A 5171-nucleotide genomic window follows, 5' to 3' on the forward strand; every position below is an offset into this window, starting at 1 on the left:
AAAAAAAAAAAAAAAAAAAAGAACACCCCCTCCCAAAAACATAAAAAGGGTGTGGGGGTGGGTGGGTGGAAAGGACCTTATTGTTCTTATTGTTCTGGAAATCCACTAAACTGTTGTAGAACCCTAGAAAAATGAAGATTTTGAAGTATCACTGACATCACCAGTCAGACTAATGACATTCAGATAGACAGAAAATGAGTAAGTGCTTTTATTGATGATATGATGAATTATAGGCATACCTATCAAGACATCACAGACATTCAGAGAACTGGAAAGAAAATGCTGCAGATAAGTCTATGATGAAGTTCCATCAGATTGTCATTGTGAAAGCATTGAACAGGGTAACATCGGAGAACTTCTGTGTCTACCTTCTTGGTGGGCATCAACTACCACTTCACAATGAAGTGGCATGTGACCATTACCATTATAACGTATCATTGTGCTGGACAGTGAGGGGGGAAAAAAAGTGAATTTAAATTTAAAATATTGTGCAACACTCAAAGTTGACGTATAAGGGTTGTATTTACCAGTGCTATGGATTTTGTTCTATTTGGTATTAAATGATTTAGCTGCTAGAGAATCTATCTTAAGAAGCATATTCTTGAAGAGTTATCCTTTCTCCCACATATAAAAGCCTAGAAATATTGTTGCACATGTATGAAAATAACAGTCCTAACTGTAATCACAGATGTATGTGCGCGTATATACACACACACTTCTGTATAAACATGGTTTCAACTTGGTCTCAAAAACCTGTAACTCAAGGGTCTGAAGACCTGATGCTACTCACTGGATGAGTGCAGTGGTTGACACAGCAATAAGAACTCTACAGCTAGATAGAGGCTGCTGTTGTACTTCCAATAGCACGATCAAGGTACAGGAAGCCTGCTACTACCAGCAGAAAGACAGGACCTTTTCTCCCTAGATTCACATCAGGTCACACACTCAAGGTACTAACCTAACAAGGGACAAGACCAGTGCTGCTAAACCTCCTCCTGATACAGACTTCTGCCTGAAGACCTTCTAGAACATAACCTGTCCAAAGATAAAGAGGGATACCTTCTGAATGTCAATGAACTAGCCAGTTACAGAAAAAAGAAATCTAGATTTCTTTTGCAAACCATTCTGTGTCATCCAAGTGTGATTGCACTATTGACCGGGGATATCCCCCCCCCCATTTTTATAAGAGGAATCTTTCTCATATCTTTAATGGAACAATATTCTTGTACCTTGGGCCTCTGGAACATTCAACAACAAATAAAAGTACTATGATCAGTATCAAGGCTCTTTGATGCATGTCCATCAGTGAACTTTGCTTAACAGAAGGAAAGCCTCTCACTTGTCCTATATACTCAAGAGATGCATTTCACAGAAAAGAAGTCATAAAGCTCTGGTAAATACCCACTTCACCTCTCAGTTGAGCAAACAGAAATGTTTCAGCAGTAACTGTTGGGGAAGCAATCATAACCACTTTAATAGTTCTATCACAATATTTTCCACAATTTTTTTTTTTTCTTTAAAAGTTGATTAAGGTACTTCAAGACTGCTGGCAAAAAAACAAACACTAAACATTTCTGTAGAGCCAACCTTAAATAAGTATACTGCAGCATTGGTGGACCCAACAAACCTGTTCAACACTCAGTTCTGTGATTCACCCCTAAAGAAAATTTCTGACTCATTTTCTGTGATGATTTTCTATTCTATAAAAGCAGAGAAAATTATACACTTCTGATCAGCTTGCTACATAGCCTGTTTTAAGTGACAAAATGAGAATGAAATGTTAACATAATTAACTTTCTGTTGAACTAGATTATGATAAGATTCTTTCACTGAAACATTGAATAAAAACCATGCAGTTTCAGAAGCATAAATCTGAATTAGAGGAGGCCCATATGATTCATCAGTACATAGCAATACTACAATAAAAAAATGTTTCTGCATCAGTCACTAATAAGGTTAAAACTGACTTTGCAGATCTATCTTAAAAAGCAGCAACACAGAAAGCACTAAATCCCAGATATGTACAAGGTTTTGTCTATTTTTTTCTCCAGATGAATAATTTAAAAATGAATGGTGAATAATTATAAAATAGGTGAATCATTAAAAAAGTCCACATGCAGTGAACAACGATTATTATAAAAACATATACAATGACTAGTGTGAGCACATGACAAGACAGCAATATGAATTGTGCATTACTAAATCTTCCACACATTGCTGCCTGGAAAGGCAAAGTAGTTTGCATAATCACATTACCTCAACATTTTCCTAATTATCAACTTTATGCTCCAATCCTTTGCATTTACCTTTATCTACATTATTATTACTTTAACTTGGATACAAGTTTTCAAAGATGGACTTTGCCATGAGCTGTGCATATATAACCTATCACTCTCACAGTTGATTATTATTAAATTCATGGCAAGTAAAAAACACCTTATGAAACAAATGATGCTTGAGATAGGATTGGCTGAGAACATGCACTTCAGAATGAAGTTTTAAGAACTTAGATAGCTAAAATGTACTTGTTTCCTTAAAAGCAACACCTGAATGGTTCTTCTCCAAACCTTTGAAGTTTACTTCAATAATTGTAAACATACACTTATAATGATCATACAAAGAATCATAACCTGAAGATTCAAAGGTCTTTGTCATGATTTCTAACTAAACAGTGGTGATAAAAATCCATATTCAGTCTACATTCATACCTGCAGTGATATTTTTTGATATTCAAAGCTACAGAAGGCACTATGAAAGGTATATTGACCCCACAAAAGATTTATTTTGGCTGTGTAGAAATGAGAATGAATAGTAATGAAACAAGACAGAGAAAGAAATTAATTCCAACAAATTGCTTTTGTAATTAAAAAAAAAAAAGTAATTATTTGCTAAAGTAATAATTATACTGAGAATCAATGTCTTAGTTGAGTATAATGACTTTGGCACTGGTGGTCATTTACATTTTGTTTTGAGACAGATCAATTATATACATCACTGTAGAAAGGTCAACAAATAAAAATAGCCTTTTTGTAAAAAAAAAAAAATCTAGTCAGTGTAGCAGAAGACCAGATTGTGTCTGTTATACTACCTATTGCAGACTCAGAATTTCTCTAAGAGAAAGATCAGTGCATGTTTTCTCCAAACCAAAATTTTCATTGGTGTCTGTTCATCCCATCAACCTTCCCAAATATCTAGGTCACAAGCTCTGGAACGTCAGTTTTCTCAGACAAAATAGACCTAAAAGGTTTGGTGTGGAGACCTAACTTTTCACTCAGACGGTTCACTCTGCTACAGAAGTTTTATGAGCCAAAAAATAAAAACTGTACAGTATTTTCACAAACTTTTAAAAGGAATCCAGGATAAAGTAACCAAATTACTAAACCCAGTAACTTTTCATCTAAAATTGCTTTAGTATACAATTTATGAAATGTAGAACTCAAACACCAGGATATATGCATCTATTTGGTGGGAGTCAACCCATCTTTTGCAAAGGTGAGTCTTATCTTTCAAGTCTACTGAAGTTTTTTTGAAGGGGATCTACCACAATGTACCTATAAACTGGTTGATGTAGTCCTGTTTCCACTATTTTTCAAAATTAAATTAAAACAGACTAAGGTTTATGAACATATCTGTACAGTAAATATAATTTCCAGGAAAACTTTTGAGAAAGACTCACAAACTTTTAAGATAACTGAGCTGACATGTGAAAAAAATGCATTGAAACTTTTTAAAAATACAAGCAAGGAGATGCTTCATACATGAGAGAAACAACACCAACATTTCAAAGGAATCTGCTCCAACTTCTATTATGTTCAATAAATTTATAAATGATCTGGAAAAGTAAGTAACCACCAAGGGATAAGGACAGTGTAAATACTAGTAAAATAATAATAAAAAAATCTGGAATTCTTTCTGTTACTTTTGTTGCTATACTGCATTTCACTAGAGACCCTTATCCCTCCAGAGGTATGTATTGAGACCCAGCTTGTTGAAGATATTACCTCAGGTAAGATGTTTCATTATGGGAAGGTTGGGTGCAAAACTGATGAGAACTTCAAGGATTATTTAAGTTTTGCAATAGCTGTTTGTCAACACAAGCTGATATAACAGAAACCCACTATTTATTTTTACAGATCACTAAATATAGACTCTTAATGCAGCTCAGTAGCAGATGCCTAAAACAAATTAGTGTTTCCATCAAGCGTTTGTTTCATAAATTTTGTCTTGATGGTCCTAACGGCTCCACGACTGTACGTTCAATAAAACTTAATAGGGAATTTAAGGCTCTAAGAAAATCAGGGGACCTTGCCAGAGTTATTTATCAGCCATTTTTCCACCCGTGGAATAAAAAGGAATTGAAAGACTACCCAAGTCATTAGAATTTACAAGAAAATGCAATCAGACAGAACAAAGAACATAACAAAGCTCTGTAGCACACAACAGTTTTTGCACAGTGAACTGGGCTTGAGGTAAAGAGACACCTTAATACCTGCCTAAAGGCAATTTTTTTTTTTTAATTTACGCAATTCCCTGTACACAGCAGGGTCCTGCAATAGCAGAACTACCTTGAGCACACGCTGTGACAACTCAGCAGCAGCCAGAGCAACAGATCTAGCGAGACCTGGCACAACACGGGCTGAGAAAGAACAAGGAGTCACCTGGGCGAGTCCCCCCCAGGGCACCCCGACTCCGCTCAGCGCGCAGCTCCTCACACCCCGCTCCTTCGCGGGGCCGGGCAGCGCTCCCAGCCAGGCCTCCACCCGCAAGGCGGGGGCCCAAGCCGCCCCTCACAACCGCCCCCCTCCTCCTCTCCTTCTCAGGCCACTGCGCAATACACCACAGCGCAACCGCAGGGAGCAAACTAGAAACGGCCCCTCCCGCTCCCCGCCGCCCTGAGGAGCCGCTCGCAGGCGAGGGCCGCTAGACCGGGCCCTGCCGCGTCACTCACGGCTCCAGCCGCCGCCACCGCCGGCCCGCGCCTTCGCGCGCTCTGGGCTCAAACAGCCGCCACCCGGAAGTGACGAAACCTAAAGGAGAAGCGCGCGCACACGGGCGCTTCCCGCCGCGCTCGCGGCGCTTCCGGGCTCAAGAACCGTTTTTCCCCTTTATGTTTTCTGCTCTTCCCTCCCGCCGCCTCCCTCCCCCCCTCCCCGGCAGTGAGTTAACCGGCA

The 5171-nt window shown here is 38.8% G+C and overlaps 1 protein-coding gene across 12 annotated transcripts in view; it reads right to left on the reverse strand.

Moving 5' to 3' along the window:
• The window catches only part of ZRANB3 (zinc finger RANBP2-type containing 3), a 52762-nt gene extending 47760 nt beyond the window's left edge, over nt 1-5002 (reverse strand). For 2 of the 12 annotated variants that reach the window (XM_026852261.1, XM_026852248.1), the window contains exons 1-2: nt 4838-5000; nt 959-1035 (exon numbers count right to left, since the gene is read on the reverse strand). The gene's annotated coding sequence lies outside the window, so the exon portion shown is untranslated. The other 10 variants (XM_026852255.1, XM_026852252.1, XM_026852254.1 and 7 more) reach the window with 10 other exon arrangements.
• Between the last annotated feature and the right edge of the window lie 169 nt (nt 5003-5171).

This window comes from Athene cunicularia, assembly GCF_003259725.1.
Source record: "Athene cunicularia isolate RWA chromosome 7 unlocalized genomic scaffold, athCun1 chr7_part1, whole genome shotgun sequence".
Classification (NCBI taxonomy): domain Eukaryota; kingdom Metazoa; phylum Chordata; class Aves; order Strigiformes; family Strigidae; genus Athene; species Athene cunicularia.